The sequence below is a fragment of the Lontra canadensis genome, unplaced genomic scaffold (assembly GCF_010015895.1).
Source record: "Lontra canadensis isolate GAN:19392208 unplaced genomic scaffold, GSC_riverotter_1.0 scaffold2, whole genome shotgun sequence".
Classification (NCBI taxonomy): Eukaryota; Metazoa; Chordata; class Mammalia; order Carnivora; family Mustelidae; genus Lontra; species Lontra canadensis.
Genome location: NW_022630996.1, coordinates 38,243,405 through 38,260,707, shown reverse-complemented (window position 1 = coordinate 38,260,707; position 17,303 = coordinate 38,243,405). Strand labels below are relative to the sequence as shown.

Here is a 17,303-nt window from a genome sequence, read left to right as displayed (position 1 = left end):
GTGATGGCCTTGTCCCTGGTGGCTCCTCAGCCTCTCAGAACAAGCCTGTGAAGTGGAGAAGGTGGGTATAGTCCCTCCACCAGGGAGCCAGTAGCCCAGAGTGCACCCACACAGGAGGCTTCAGGGAAGGTTTCCTAAAGGCAAGAAGGCTTTAGCAGATGGTTCCCAGTCTGGTCTGCAGCAAGGTGGCCAGTCCGGTGTGGTGGGAGAGGAGTATCCTCTGGGGGTTCCCGCCCAAGATGGGATGACGCATCAGGGCACACAAGTCTCTTCCGGGACATTCCCCCTCCCCCATCTTTCTTCTGTGCTTTCACAACAGATCTTGATGATTCCTATATTGATTGATTTTTCAATGGTAAACCAACCTTACATTCCTGGTGTAAATCTTACTTGGGTATGATATATTATCTTTTTATATATTGTTTGATTTTATTTATTCATATTTTTATGTAAGGGTTTGTATGTAAATACAATGGTCTCTAAATTCGTGAAGGAGATTGGCTGGCAAATTTCCTTTCTTGCAACAGTCTTGTGAGATTGTGGTGTCTGGGATATGCTAGCAGGGCCCACCTTTTCTCTATCTCTTAAAGAGTTAGGCACTTGGGCGGTGGTGGTACACCGCAAGTTAAGTAGATAGAGTCCATGAACTCCCTTTGTGATGTTAGGGAGCTGGGCCTACTCTGCGGAATACATCTCATGGCTACGCCATCTGATGCAGAAGTTTTATCTCTTTGGGATGGATAGACTTTTTTATCATTATGCAACCTTTCTTTATCTCTAGTAATGCTTACCGCCTTTGTGTCTATTTAGGTAGAGTGACCGCGGCCTTCCTTTGATTATAGTGTATCTATGGGATGTCTTTTTCCATGATTTTACTTTTAACCATCCTGTAGCCTTTTACTTCGGGGTTCCAACCAAAATCCTGTGGGGTTTGCCAGGATCCTTCCCTCTTTTTAAGAAAATTATAATTTATTCAAACCGAAAACACACACACACACACACATACACACACACACCAGCTCACCCATTTCTCCTGCCCCCACCACTCCCCTCAGTCTTTTTTTGTAATCCCTCTTATGGCCACAGATTTCCTTCTGAGCAATGCTTTGTTTGTATCCCATGCGTTCATATGTCACACATTCATACAATTTAGTTTAAATATTTTCTAAGCCCTGTTGTGATTTCTTCTTTTGGCACGCAAGTTATTTAGACCTGTGTTTTTCTGATTTCTGTTTTGAGTCCTGGCTTGTTTTCCCTTCAGCCATTACACACTGTTTATGATTTCAACCTTTTGATATTTGTTGATATTTCTTTATGGTCCAGTATATGTTTAAAGCTTATCTCTTATAAGCAGCATAAATTTGGAATTTTTAATCCTCTCAGATAATTTTTCTTTTAGTGGGGATAATTTCTACATTTACATTTTCCTTTTGCATTTGTGAGGATGAAAAGATCCGCGTCTGTTTTCGTTCATAGAGTAAGATGGTTTTCCCAGCACTGTCTACAGTCTGTTCTTTACCCCAGTGATTTATGAAGCCTCCTTTATTCTTTCCTAAGTTCCCATTTCACCATGGGTCTGTCTTTGAGCTTTCTGTTGTGTTTATTGTCTTCTGTCCTTTTTTAAAAACTAAAACCACATTACCACAGGTTTTATGACTCTGGCTTTGTACTTGTAGCTTACTATCTTGGTAGGGCCAGCCCCCATTCCTTTCCTTTGTTTTAGCATTGATGTCGCTCCTTATAGATCTTTATTCTTTCTAGAGGCCTTTTTCCCATTCCCCAACACGTGTAACTTATTCCCACAAGAGGGAGACCTGGCTTGTTCCCTTGGCGTAAGGGCCTGGCTTCCACATCATCCCGTGACTGTATTTCTTGTCACTCAGGAGTTCTGGACTCAGAGTGGTTTTCTTTGACCAACTTCCCCTCCAGCCCCACATCTCCAGCCTGTTTGGTTGTCCTCACAGCACCTATCATCACGTGAAATTATTTTGCTTACTTATCCATTATTTGTCTCCCTCACAATAGACAAGAAATTCCCCGAGAGCAGGGACCTTTATATTCCCTGCTCCTAGACTAGTATTTGGTACATAGAGGGCATTCAATGAATATTTGTTTAATACTATTACTCCTACCACCAACAGCATTAACAAGATCAATAAACTTCTGATACTGATCTATTTTGTGCAAGATACTCTTCTAAGTGTTTTAGGTAGATTCACTCATATAGTCGTGTGAGAGATATGCCACTCAAATTCCCATTTTACAGTTGAGGAAACTCAGAGAAGTTGCTCTACTTGTCCACGTATTATTTATACACATAGTAAGAGGCAGAGCAGGGGTTTGAACCTGGGCAGTGAGCTCCAGAGTCTGGTGAATGCATGAATGAATGGTTTCACCTCTGTCCCTGAATAGAAATCCTTTCCACAGTCTTTAGATGGTGACTGGTATCTGCTTGAACACCTCCAGCAATGGGGAACTCCCCACTTCCCACAGCAGTTTTGCATAGTTCTGACTGCTAGAAAATTCTTCCTCACACTGAGTTAAAATCTACTTGCTATTGTTTTGCCCTCCTATGCCAGAACCTGTGTGGGCTGGAGAGGGAATAGTGCCTCAGACATAATGGGTTGGGAGCACTCTCAGGCTGTGGTGATCGAGGGAAGATGGTGGGTTGGGGAGCAAGGGAAGTGGCTGGAATATCAGGAGGCCCGGGTTCTAGTCCTCACTTTGCCCTGGGCTAGTCATTTGTTTTGGGCCCTCATTGTCTCTGACTGTAAAATGTGGACACTGGGTAGTTGATTTCCAGGTTTCCTTCAAGCTTGTGCATTTTGCTGGCCTAGGATTCTCACCTCCAGAGTCATTCTGGGCCCTCTGCTTCAGTTGCCAGCTATTTATTGAGTACCTACTGTTTACAGCCTCTTAGGAGGTATGGAACCTGGGCTCTAGTCTGATGAGCTGGCCTGGCAAACCCATTCTGCCCCTTAGAACCACTGTGGCCTTGGACTAGTTATTAAACCCTTGAAAAATGGTACGAACTTTGTCTTACAGGAAGTAGGTAAAAGTGCATTCATAGCCGCTCCCCCCAGTACCAGGCAAAGTGTAATTAGGGGTGTTTAACACATGTTTAATAGTGTTGACCCTTATCCTGATCACTCAACAAACATTCTGGGGCCTTTGCGGTTGCCCACCACTTACTTTCTATTTGCTGGGCACTATGCTAAGTCCTGGTGTATATTGTCCCGTTGGCTCTTTATAATCTATCAGCGTGAATATTATTGTTGGTTTTCCTTTCCTTTGTGTTCTCACTAAAAAGTATTCTTCTCCTGAATTCTGAACAAGCTGACAAGTAAAACAAAGGGTATGAGTTAGGCTGGAGTAACACACACATCATTTCTGGATCAATAAGGAGAAGAGGGAAGACACAGCAAATCATGATCATGAGGCCCAGTGGGCCCGGAGCACCAGACTTCCTCTCCTCATGTCAGGCCTAGGGCAGATCAGCTCACAAGGCCACATGGTGGGAAGGGCTGTCCCCCTCATCCCCGGCAAAGCAGCTTTCTCTCAAGAATAATAGGGTGCAGCTGAGCTTCATGTCCCCCCTTTCTTTCCCAAATTAACTAGTCAGATGAGTCCCACTTCCTGCCTTTGGGTGCAGCACACAGTGGGGAGGAGAGTCAAGGCCTGCAGGAGGGTGGACTAGCAGAGCTCCCTCCAAGCTCCCAGAAGGCCCTGGGAGTTGAGAATGAGCCTCCTCCCAGCACTTATTATCCCTGTGTTACAGATGAGGAAACTGAGGCCAGAGAGTTTAAGGAAACTGTCAAGGTTCTGGGTGGAAGCAGGTCCCAGGGCTTATAGGTTGGTGGATGGAATATGGGTTGGATTTCCGCTGCCTCTTGTCCCCTCGCCCGGGCATCTTTGTGCTGTGCACGTCCTACATAATTGTAGGACACCTTTGATTTAAAACCAGGCCAGAGTCACCTCCCTGTCCTTCTCAGCCTCCCTCCACCTGCCCACCTGCACCCCCTCCCCATTTATGTCATTCAGTTCAGTAAATGGGGATGTGAGTCCTAGTGTGTATCAGATCCTGGGAGGGTCTGATCTTCAAGGTGAGGGAGACGTGTGCCTATGTTGTCATTTTAAAGCATGGCAAAAGACAGTGAGGTGATAGCTGAGCAGGCTTGTATGTGCAGCGTTGCCCCATCACCCAGGCCTAATGGAGCAGAGGGAAGGTGCCGTGCAGAGCTGTCTCTGGGCCTTGCAACATCAGGCTCAGGGAAGGCCCCGGAAGTCCCAGCTGGGGCCCAGGCAGGGGGAGGAGTGGGCAGCATGTGTCCTAGGTTAGAGGACACAGGCTCGCCATGTGACCTGCTGAGATGTCAGGGGGCGTGAATAGCTGTGCCTCCGGGCTCCATGGGTCTGACTCAGTTGCCCAGGGGACAAGCTCCTGCTTTGATCTTTGTTTCTTTCCTGTGTCCTTTGATCTCAGAAGATCCTTGGGAATCTTGTTGTCTGGGCTCCCCTCTGGGGGGTTGTGGATGTTTGGGTCCATCTGTCATTCATCCCTGGCTCATCAGGGCTGCCCTTGTGGGGTTTCTGTGATGATCAGTTGGAAGTGCTGGGTCTCTGGCTCTGACCTGGGGGGGAACGGCAACCCTTGCCTCGCTCTGCTTCCTGCCTTTGCTGCATTTCACGGGCAGGTCCTTCCTCTGCCCCTTTACAGACCTTTCCATCACCCACATTCTAGATGCCAGAGCAGGCACTCGGGAAACCCTAGGTGTGGGACTAAGGACTGGGAGAGGGGTTCTGTATTTATCAGTACCCAGAGCTAGGCGTCCCAAGTCTGGTGGCTCCCCACGTGGCCCTTTGTGAAACTCAATGGTCTGGTTGGGGATGACTTCACCTGTGGTACTTACAGACGTCTCTGGAGGAATGCTGGCCCGTCATTTCTGTGAGAATCCCTCAGGGACTGCCTTGGTGGTTTTTCTGCAGATTAGCTCAAAACCTGTCCCGCTGGGGATCTTGCCAGAGGAAGTGGCTTCACCTTCCGTGTTCCAGGTGTGTGGGGGCCACACAAGCTCCGGCACTTACTGTTTGCCCAGCCTCCTTTGGAAACACGGTGTGTCATCATGGTCATGAGATTGAGAGGAATTGTTGGCCTCTCTTGAGGATTCAACCCACAGCAGTGGCCGCAGCGGCAGTCTCGAGGGGCCAGAGCCCCTGAGCAAATGTGCGTCTCCTCAGGCAGCTTGAACCATGGGGCCTTGGAACTTTGGGGATGAAGCCTAGCAGTGCTTTTTTTGTTTTGTTTTTTAAGATTGATTTATTTATTTTAGGGGGAGAGAGAGAGAGAATGAGTGAGCACTCAGGGAAGGGGAGAGGGAGAGGGAAAGAGAAACTTCAGCAGACTCCTCGCTGAGTTCAGAGCCCGACACAGGCCTTGATCTCATGACCCTGAGATCACAACCTGAGCTGAAACCAACGGCCAGTTGCATAACTGACTGTGCCACCCAGAGGCCCACAGGAGTGTGTTTCAACAAGTCCGCCAGGTGATGTGCTCCAGGCTGAGGTTGGGGAACCAGTGCCCTAGACGCCAAGCCTGGAGGACGCCTAGACGCCAAGATGGAGGGTTAGTTGCTTGGAATTACTGGGGGTTCTCTTAGGAGAAAGGCAATGGGGGAAGCAGGATAGGGCAGGGGATGGTCTCCACCGGGGTGTGGGGCCTCAGTCAGATCCCACAGGGAGATGAGAGGGTGAAATGACCCAGAGCTGCCCCACCATTAAGCTGGGAAGGAGGGCTTTTTTCTCATGTCAGCCATGGGCCAAGAGCTGCTCATCCTGGGCTGGGGTGGGCAGTGTGCCACCTCCTGGGTGAGTCTGGGGGAGGGTGACTCTGGAGATGGACGCCATCTTGAGCCATTAGTAGCCAACACAGATGGATGGCAGTTGAGGGGGGCACACTGAGGTTAGGGCAGCTGAGGGGGGCCCCAGCGCCCTCTCCATCATTCTCGTGGCTCCTTGTACACTCGCCCAGCCCCTGCTGCTGTGATGGACAAGCCTGTTTGTGGACACCACCTCTGGTGCCTGGGACGCTGTGCTGAGGCAGGCCAGGCAGACAGACCATGAAGGGGAGGCCAGTGCAAGTCCCAATTCAGGCACATCAGCAGCCCTCCCATCCCGACACTGCAGCCTCCGTGGCAGGAGTGCCGGCTGAACGGTCACTGGCTTTGTGGCTCCGTGGCTCCTAATGTCCCATAGTATCAGTCAGACAGGAGGAGCCTCTTGAGCCTTCCTTGGTGTCCAGCTCCCCGCCAGGGATGCAAAAGGGGAGAGGGATCCCTGCCTCCGAAGCCCAGGGCTTGCCGTGAAGCTCTCCACGCTTGGATGCTGGACTGTGGCCCTCTCAGAGGATGGCCGAGCCAAGGATTAGGGAATGCTGTTGACAGGGGAAGGGGGCCTTGGGCTCCCAGAGGCCATGCATCAGGCCAACACTTCATGGTAAGGCAGTAACATTGGGTGAGGAATGCGACTTAGCTGCCTTGTTCTGCGGCATAGACACCACCATGGCCCCAAAGTGTCAGTGACCCTGTCTCTGGGTCCATTCAGGGACTTGGTGACTAACAGGCGGTGAGGCGGTTGGCTGGCAGAGTTTTCAGCATTTGTAGAATGGACAGTAGGTGGCGGCAGATCTTCATGAATCTTCAGGACTCCAGAGACCCTGGCTGGTGACTGCATTCTTCAGGTGCTCACCAGACCCTTCTCAGGGCAGGCAACTCTGAGGAGAGTGCACTGGGTCCCTCCTGGGTCCCCAAGCCCCTCCCAGGCTCCCGATCCTGAGCAGGGGACCGGCAGGCACCCAGATGCCTGGCTGCATCCTGATCGGGAATAAATAATGCCATCTGGGGCTTGGTGGGGGCTCAGCCGAGGATGTGGTATTTGTGGTTTATTGACTATTCCCCATACCCGAGCATCCCGAGTCTGACAACATCTGCACCGCATGGGATGAGTAATAGGTGGAATTTCCATTTTAATTTATCTCTGCATGTTGTTTGGACATGATGTCAGACTATAAAGGTTAGGAATTAGCTGACTCTTAAAACATACACACGACAGAGCGGCTTGCTGTATGCCAGTGGCCCCGTGTGAACAGGTGGCCTGCCCGGGGCTCCCGTGCTGGTCCAGCTTCCCCTTCATAGCTGACTCCTCAGGGACCTCTCTTCTGCAGTGGGTATGGCTGCCCGGTGCTCAGCTGGTTCTTCCCCCATCCGCCCTGAGTGTGTGTCCCCTGTCCATGCTAGAATACCAGTTCTCTCATCTGAATGCGGGCCTCTTCCCAGCATGCGCAGGAGAGTAAACATGAGACACTGCTCCTATGCATGTCACAGGCCCCTTGGAGCCACACGGGATAGGGCTAGATGACCTTACCCTGTGTGGTAACTGGAGCTGCTAGGTACCTTCGGCTCCAGAGCGCCCGGCTCTTCTGTCCGGTGCTTCTCCCGGGGCAGAGGGACTTCTCATGACCCAGATTCCCTTTGAGATCCTCTTAGTGTGGCTAAAGAGGTGAGAGCACGTCCATGCCTCTTCTAGGAAGGGTGAGTGGTCTCATTTTGTCAATCTCTGGACATCAGAGTGACAGAGATCCTCCTCTGATCACATCTGGGCCTTACCAGCTCTTCCCAAGGCACACAGACTGGGAAGCCACTGCTGCTGGACGGAAGGAGGCTGTTAGGGCTCAGGGATAATTTTTGGGAGACGACTGTCAGCAGAGGGGGAAGTATGTGGACGTTGCTTTTTCCTAGGTGCTTTCTTTCCCCCTCACTCTGTTGCTGCTCTGCCAGTGAGCTCACTAGACCCTGACTACCAGAACTGCAGAGAGAGGCCTGTCTAGAGGTCAGCGACAGGGCCATGATGAGAGCAAAGCAAGCGAGTCATTTAGGGTATGGAATTTAAGGAGCATGTGTTTTCAGCTTGGGGGCCCATCTGCAGTGTGGACACCTGCATGAACCTGGGAGTGGGTGCCTTCTTATGTTTTGTACCTCAGGTGCCGTGCCTGGCTCACCCCAATCCTGGCCTCGTCCGCAGAGTCTACATGCTTCTCTTCTGCTCAGTATCATGGATAATCCTCAGTATCGCATAGTGACCTGATAATTCACCTTTACTTCCATGAAGTCCTTGAGGACTGGAGTGGGCTTCCTCCCTCCCTCCCTCCCTTCCTTCCTCCATCTTTCTCTCTGCCGTCTCCTTCCCTCCCCTACTTCCTTCCCTCCCTTCCTCGCTTCTTCCCTTCCTTCTATCCTCCTGTCCTCCCTTCCTCCCTTACTACCTTCCTTCCTTCCTTGTTTTTCCAGCCGTATCCTTGGATCTGGCAATAAACATTGATCCAATGAGAGACTGTACATAGCAAAGACATAGGAAGGGAAAATTATACTGATCTGCTTGGGACAGTGTCATAAAACTTAAACTGATCATTTTAAGCAGAGTTGGAACAATTCAAAAATTTATTCTTATTTGGTATTGTTGGTATTCATTCATTCACTCACTCATTTTTTCATTCATACATTCATTTAACCAACCATCCACCTAACCAATGCACCAACCCACCAACTCCACCCATTACAACTGTGATGTCCTGCATTTAAGTCATTTTGAGTGCTCCCTTCTTTAGGAAGCTTCTTCAGATCTCTTCCCTGTTCCGAACCCTGGACATGGCCCCCTTCTCATACTTCTCACAGTGCCTGCCACATTGCAGAGAGCTGATAGGTCACCTTGTTTCCCCTGCTGGACTGTCAGCTACCTGAGCATGGTGGTGAGTTCTCTGTGGTCTGTCCTCTCTCAACTTTGCTCAGAGTTGTTCCACACTTACTGGATGGAGCTGAATTATTGGCTTTGCCTTGAGGAAGAAGTGAAGTGTGAGGTCTTCCCTTCACTCAAGGAACGTGAGTAAGAGTGGGATGAGTGATCTTGCAGATAGAAAAAGACCTATAAGTACCAGGCAACATCTGTTCCAGGCTGGATGGATGGTGCCCATTCAGATGCAACAGGGTCTTAGAGGAGGGGATGCTCCTGGGCTGGGCCTTGAAGGATGAGTCCATTTGGGGAATAGCCAAGGGCCTCACTTCTGTGCCTAGACATACTCATGGCCCTTCTCTGCTTTCCTCCAAACTTGAGATTTCTTGAGAAATGTCTTGCTGGTGTTCTGGGAAATCTCATTCCTCAGAGCTAAAGCAGCTCTTTTACTTTTCCTCAGCCCTTTGTTTCTGGAGGCTGTCTTGGGTCTTATTGCATTTGCAGCCAGTTTTGGATGATGTGCACATGTGGGGGCTTATGGAGAAAAGAGCCTAAGCTCATAGCTTTCCCTGAAGATTGGGAAGACACTGATTTAGGGAAAAACTGGGCATCCTTCTTAGCACCTTGAGTAGAACTCTGATAGGCTGACTGCCAGGGAGCCGGGGACAGAATGCCTTTCTGTTCTGATGGAGCGGACCTTCCCTCGTGACCCCCCAGCTGGTTTTCCCAAACAGCAGCCATGGGATAGAACCCTGCTGTGACTCACTGGGGCTGGTGCCTCTACTGAAGAAAGATGGTCTTTGATCCTGAGTTCTGTCAGGGGCGTTTTGGTCAGAGGTCTTCAAATCACAAAGATGACCTGCCAGAGCAGTTTCCTGTATAGCTGGATTCCATGTGTGTGCCTCATTCCAGAAAATTCTACTTTGTTTTCTCTGCTCATTCCGCAAGAAGTTACTAAAGCCATAGGATTCCTTCCATTTCCTGTTGAGGCCATTTTTGTAACCTTGGGCCCCTCAGAAGTGGAGCCTTTTCCTAATAGAGTAAACAGTTTTTGATCTCAATCTAAATACGTGTTATTTTAATTTTATTCAACAAAGCATTTACGAAGTGTGCCTTGCTTGCTTGGATAGTGTTGGCGAGAGAGGTGATGGATAGGTTCCTGCCCCACAGAGGCTGAGACATCCATGCAAATGACTCTCCTACAGGAATAAAAAGGCAATAAAAAGGCAAGTGACAAGGGGACAAGGACGGAAAGCTGTGGAGCTAAGGTGTGGATTGTTTCAGGGATAACTAAGCTCTTGATATTTAGTGAGTACTCCTATTTGACAAGCCCTGTGGCAAGAGCCTTAGATGGGTTACCTTATTTAATCCTGACAGCCACACTGGGAGAGTTATTGGCTTCATTTAATAGGTGGGGAACCTGAGGCACAGAGTGACTGACCAGTTTGAGTTCATGCAGACAGTCTGGCTCTAGGAGCCTCACTCCTAACAACTGTCTTTAGGCACCTGTATTGGGAAGAAGCAGTGTTGGGATGCTGACATTGGTGAGGAGTTAGAGAGTGGGTCTGGCAGTTCAGGGAGAAGACCCATCCTAAGCTGAGGGGACAGAGTAAACAAAGGCAAAGAGGTGGATGTGTTGGTGTAGCTAGAACACAGGGCATGTGTGGGGGACCAGGAGAGGAGACTAGAGAACGGGACCGTGCTTTGAGAGCCGGCTCACAGAGCAATAGAGGGATAGAAAAGTGTCTTGAGTTTTCAGTTATGTGGGTGTTGTTTTTTTAAAAATCAGTTAGAGCTATGCTTCAGAAGATCACTCCAGGGGCGCTGCAGGCCTAAGCAGGACCGGTGGCAAGAGCCAGACCTAGAAGGCGGGGTGGGCTCTGAGCTGACCATGCCAGAGGGTCGAAGAGCAGGGCACCTGGGAAGAGAACCCATAGGAGGAGGGCTGGGAGGCTGGGCGTGCAGGGAACAGAGGTGGGGATCCAAAGGGGAGGCACTGGCAGGGTCACGAAGCAATGAGGAGTCGGATCCTGGGCATGTCCTGCTGACCTTTTGTTTCCACAGAGTGGGGCAGAAATGCAGATCCTGGGGAAATGTTGGATGAGAAGTGTCTGGGAGGGACTGGCATGGGACGAAAAGCTGATGTCCTTGGAGGGATGGACACCGCCAAGGGTGCATGATAAAGGCAACTGGGTCCGAATTCTGCAGGGAAGAGCCATGTGTTTGTTGTGATAAGGCAAAGCAGCAATCAGAGCAAGAGGAGGACTAGGGAGGTGAAAGAAGAGAGGGTCAGGAACTTGACAGCTTTAGACCCTTAGGGGAAGTTGGGCAGGTCACCAAGTTGGGTGACAGAAGTAGCTTTGGAGATAGCTCTTTCAGTAGGATACTGGGGGCAGCAGGTAAACTGCAGCAGGGTGAGGAATGGTGTGGGTGAGGTCAGATACAGGGAACACAGAGCTTTGTAAAAGTGTAGAGGGGAAGGGAAGCATAGGGACACGATGGCAGCTCAAGAAGGGGGAGTGTTATAGCCAAACTATGGAAAGAGCCTAGATATCCATCAACAGATGAATGGATAAAGAAGATATGGTATATAAATACAATGGAATACTATGCAGCCATCAAAAGAAATGAAATCTTGCCATTTGCAACGACATGGATGGAACTAGAGGGTATTATGCTGAACTAAATAAGTCAATCAGAGAAAGATAATTATCATGATCTCTCTGATATGAGGAATTTGAGAGGCAGGGCAGGGGGTTTGAGGGGTAGGGAAGGAAAAATGAAACAAGATGGGATTGGGAGGGAAACAAACCATAAGAGACTCTTAATCTCATGAAACAAACTGAGGGTTGTTGGGGGTTGGGGGGCAGGGATAGGGTGGCTGAGTTATGGACGTTGGGAAGGGTATGTGCTATGGTGAGTGCTGTGAAATGTGTAAGCCTGACGATTCATAGACCTGTACCCCTGGGGCAAATAAAACATTATATGTTAATTTTTTAAAAGGCCAGGGTGGGATGGGGGGGCGTTGTTAGGGATCAGGGTCCTTTTTCCAGGACGGAGAGAAGTGAGCATGTTTGTAAGCCCAGGGCTAGGCGCCAACAGCAGAGGAGAAACTGGCCATTCACAGAGACTCTGAGAGGCAGGAAGTGTGTTGCTTGGGTGGGGTCTGGGAAGGGTTGCATGGACAGTATCAAGATTCATTTTCTGCCATGCTCCGTAATGGTAACTGATGTTGTGATGATGGGCCTGGGGCATTGCAAGTTCTCAAAGGAACTTTTCAATCCCGAGTGAAAGAGCTGATTCTGCTCAGGAGAGTTTTGGGGTTATTTGACATTTCTTCCAATTACATATAGCTTTGTTAAGTTATTGAGAACTGCCGTTTGGAATACATGACATTTTACTGACTTTTGAGACCTCGAAACATGGCTCCCCATCTTTAACACATTTAGCGACTCTCAGAAAGAACCTAAGATTTAGAATTGGACAGATTTTTCACTTACTAACAGAGTGACCTTGGGCACAATGTTTTTGTTCATCTCTTTGTTGGCTTAGTTTATTTGTCTAAGAAATGGGATGATACACTTGTCTTTATGGGTTTGTTATGAGGAACAGAAGAAATAATGTATATAAAATATTTAGCCCACAGTAGTTATAAATACTAGCTTTCTTTTCTACTATTTGGTTATCCAAAAACACCCTGTTTCTTAAGGGGATATATGTATATTCCTGAGTAAACGGAGAATTTTGTAAGAAAAGGATGGAAAAGTAAGATTAGAGCTGGATTATGGGGGATTGTGATTGTCAGAGAGAAATGTTTAGATCTGTTTTACGGGCCACAGCCAGAGGCAGTGAAGACAAGAGCATGGCCTAGTTCCTGTGCCTCAGGACCCGTGTCTCTCATGGGGCCAGACACATAGTAGGTCTTCAGGGAGCATTGTGGATTACATTTGCCTTCATTAAGACATTTCTTCTCCTTTGCACTGAAGGCCAAGATGAGGCTGGGCCTTCATTTGAAAGCTCTGAAGGTTGACATAGATGTGCGCTTCTGCCTTTTTCTTTTCTAGAAGTTCTTGCTAGGCCACGTGTGGACAGTGGGGGACATGGTAAGCTGCCTTTGGCTAGGCTCCTGTAGCTGTGGTCCTCCATGTAGAGGCTTCCGTATGGGGCCCCGGGGCTTCATTTGATTCTGAAGGAGGAGGAAAGAGAAATGGGAAGTCCATGAGAGGAGGATGGCATTCCTGTCACTGACAGTGGTGCTTCCTTTGGTCTAGTGTCACTTTGTTCAGCTTTTCTGCCTTCAGATAAAGTTTCCTTTGAATGAGGAGGAAAAAAAAATCAACCAACCAGAAAAGTCTTTGAATGGAAACCATGACCATGTTCTCTGCTATCCTCTGAGACTGGAGGCTCTTTTTCAGGGCTTACAAGCACCTTCATAATTTCATGTTCATCTCCTCATGGAGCAATGGTGTACTGAGCACTCATGTTCCAGAAGCTACTCTATAGAGGGTAGCTGAATTTAGGAGGCCATTTTGACAAGGGGCTAGTAACCAGTGCCCACAGAAGTCAAGGAAATCCATCTGGGTTCTACAACCCAGAGTCTCTCCCACACCCCCGACCCCCTCCCAGCTTCCTGACGAATCCCAGGTGCCTTTCTAGCCTAGATGTGGATGTCCAGGCACCCTTTAAGACCCACTACGCTCCTGGAAGTATTTTAAAAGAAGAAAAAAGAAGTTGAATGTATCCATTTTAGATAAAAAACCAAAAAGAGTGCTGGCCCACTTAATAAAGACATTATGATGGATTTATCCATCTTTTTAAAGAAAATAACTCCAAAAGGTACACTTACCAGATGCTGGGATGTGGGAGAGCCTAAACGAGGATCCTTGTTTGAAAAAGTGTCCTCATGCAAATAAACCCCATGGGTTTTGTAGGAGACTGTCCTTGTTCTTAGGAGATTCAGGCTGGACTCTTTAGGGATGACGTTCTAATATCTTCAACTTATTTTCAGATGGTTCAGCAGAAAAAAAAAATTGTGTGTGTTTCTGTGTGTATGCATGTGTTTAGAGGGAGGAGGAAGGGAGAGAGGGAGGGGGAAAAGCAAATATGGTGAATGTTAATTTGTCTCTATTAAGTGAATGGTCTACTGATGTTCATTGTGCTACTTCAGTTTTCCTGTAGGGTCAATATTTTTCAGAATAAAAATGGAAAATGCACATAGGAAAATTAGGAAAAATGAATAGTCAATAGAATCTGTCATTTGTCTCTCAGTAAAGATCCTAAAGAAGTGTAACCAGGTCATAGTATGTCACTAGGGTTGGCATCTGGGGAAGGTGATGATATAAAACACAAGGCCAGCCCAAGAAGCAGCTAGGGAGCACTCCGGCATGCCTGGTGAGTGGTGTGGTGGCCCTTTCCCTGTCACCTGTGGGCCTCCTCAGGCCCTTTGACTTCCAAGGAACCTCCCAGTGGCTATGACAGAAACAGTAGTTCATGGTTACAGTCCAGATGCCCAGAAGGCAGGCTGTTCCATCGTTGTCCTGGTGGTGATTCCTCCCCTGTCTCCCCAGATCCACCCTCCCCTTCTCATACTACTCGGACAGGAATCCGTACACCCCCAGCCTGGCAGTACAAGCCGGCTGTGTCTTCCCTCTGCCGACCCTCTGGATGTTTTCTTGGAACCTCCAATCCTTTGATTACACCCACATCGTGAGGCTCAACGTGACATTTCCAACAGGAGACTGCCTGACGTGGGTCCAGCCGCTTCACATGGTTTTTATATTTGTTCTGGAAAAAGCTTCAGATACCTTTGGTCAAAGCTCTTCCTGTTGGCTGCGTTGCTGGGGCCATTTCTCGCCCACACAATCCCGAAGGGGCTGCCATCTGTTGGCCCCTGCACACCCACCCCACCAGGGACAGGTGACGGTGGCAGAGGGGTGCAGCCTGGAGCAGCGGGGACTCTGGGGGGTTTCGGAGGGCCTGTGCTTTCGGTCTCATTTTGTGTTATTTGGATTCAGATCCTCAGAAACCAGAGAAGCCAGAGCCTTGCCAAAGGGCTTCATTCCGCTTCTGCAAAAGTTTCTCTATTAAGTAGAAAAGAGAGTGTGCTTACACACTCACATTAATTCGTTACCTCTTAAGGAACTGGGAAGGAATACTTGCCCTGTGCTAAAATTCTAAGTCCCCATTTCCTGACTTCTGTGTGAGGTGGGCCCTGTGCTCCCCTGCTTTAGGACTTGTAGAAAGTTCCTGCGTGGATTCCCTACCTTTGAGCAGCATCCTAGCTCCCCACTAAATACCCCGACCTGCTGGGCTCCCTGCTAAGGAGCCATCTGTGCTGAATAGCTGGGAACTCTCATTAGATGCAGAGGGGGTAACTCCAGGGGGCGCGAACGGAGGGGACCCACACGGGTTGGTACCCAGAGACCCTCACACCTCATTTTAAGTGAAAACGGCTGGCTGCCAGAAGAGGCACAGGGAGGCTGCCTAACTGGCTCAGGGACACATCTAATTTTAGCTCAGGGTGTGCTTGTCCAGAGTTGGGGCTGGCCCACCCATGGAAATTCCTCAGCTCTCTGGTCTTATGTGTGTGAGTGGTGTAATGCTCAAAGTTAGCAACGCTAACTTGGTTTTAAAGCAACAGTTTCTTTCTCTTTTTTTCTAAGAAATTTCCAGACAACGACCTGTTCTCTCTGCTTTGGGAGTAGGTCAAAATTTCCTGAAGATTCCTTTCTCGTAATAGGGCAACATGGGGTGGAAGAAAAAGATGTTGCAAGAACTAGTCTTGGCCCGGCCTCTCTCTGTATCCTCTGGGCAAGACAGTGACAGGGTCTCTGGGCCCAAGGAGACTTTGTGTCAGGCATCTGGCACAGTGGGTTACTGGGAGTTCATAGGTCAGAAAAAAAAAAATCACACAAAAACAAAAAACAAAACTCTGGGGGACCAACTTGGTTCAGTTCCAGAGGGGGAAGGCCTGAAACCTACACAGTTTTAGCGGCCTCTTTAAGACAAAGGATATAAAAGTATCACATTTTTGCAAATTTTACAAAAACAGAAGACCATGCCAACACATTGCTTGGGCCTCTTGGAAGGGGCCTGTCCAAGTGAGGGCCCCTGATGCTTGGGCCCTGTTAACTCCACCGTGAATCCCATGCTGTTCAGCTTGTTGCTGCTGCTGTTGATTTTCTGGCTAAGTAAGAACATTAAGACCCAATTTCATAAAATTTAAATACAGATATAATCTTGAAATAAAATTCCAGTGTTTAAAATGAACACATCAGTCCATGTGAATGATGCACTGTATTTTCCTCACTTCACCATGGGCCTATGTGTTGTGGACTGGTTTGTTTTGGACCATTTCCAAGTTGCTAAGCCTCTCTGTCCACATTTGTAAAAATGCTTGCTTCCCATATAGGCCTTTAGTGAGACTTAAGCTGAGAACGATGGTTTGCAAGTGCTAGGTGAAGTAGAAATAGGTACCCAGATAAATAATTATTACCCTAAGGACAAGACCAGAGAACATTTAGAACCCTTAGAATGTTACAGGAAGGAAAATGGATATTTAGCAGGGAAGGTGACTGTCCAACTAGGACCACTGTGGGGCAAGACATGAGCTACAAAAGTAAGTGTTATTGAAGTATAGACCTTGTCATCTTTTCTAAAAGTAAATGAATCCAAATTTCTCTATTTTAAGATTGATAAGAAGTTAACGCACCCAGACAGTGTTGTCTCAGCCTGATGGCTCATGGTTCTTTTATCACTGCTTATGCAGGGGAGAGTGTTGTGTGTGCAAAATGGACATATTTCATCCGAGAATTTGTTTTAAGCCACATTTTGGTGTATTTAAACAAACAGAACCCAGGTGGATTTCACTGCTTAATGGGACTCCGAGAAAGTTGACCTCTCTCGTTGGGACAGCTCCTTCCCTGGATGTGTTGGCTTTTATTAGGATAGTAACAGAGCAGGATAGTGCCCCAAAGCAGCTTCTCCTAGCAGCTAAGTAAACATCTGCACACAGCTTTCCAGTCCACCGTGGAAACCGGTGGCAACTCTTATGTAATGTCTTTCAGACGGCATGTCAGAACCTTCCCTTTTATAACTCCAAGTGTGACTTTAGCAATCCTTTCCATCCTGGGTTCTCATACCAGCCTCAGGGAGGGCAGGGCCACAGCTACTCTTTGTCTCTGGGAGAGCCATGCTGTTGGGTCCTCACTCCAATGCCAGGAGCCCTAGTGAGAGGCGGGCTTGTGATTCCACTTGCTGGGGGTGTAGCCTGGGGCTCAAACCGGGAGGCCCCCGTGACATGGGCCAGGCATCATGTCTTGTCTCTCGCTCTGGCCCTAGACTTTGGGCTCAGCCAGTGTCTCATGGTGCTTGGGCTCGGCTGAGCTGTGCAGCCACGTGCTGGTGGGCAGAGGGGAGGAGGCAAGGCCAAGGAGATCATGAGCTAGCAACATTCTGCTTGGTGAACTGCAGAGCTCAGGTGAATGAATGGTTCAGTGGATATGGCCACGCTCCCGAGATCT

The 17,303-nt window shown here is 48.6% G+C and overlaps 1 protein-coding gene across 2 annotated transcripts in view; it reads left to right on the top strand.

Annotated features, from left to right (window-relative positions):
• The window catches only part of MINDY4 (MINDY lysine 48 deubiquitinase 4), a 99,631-nt gene that overhangs the window by 17,121 nt on the left and 65,207 nt on the right, over positions 1–17,303 (top strand). The window lies entirely within an intron of this gene.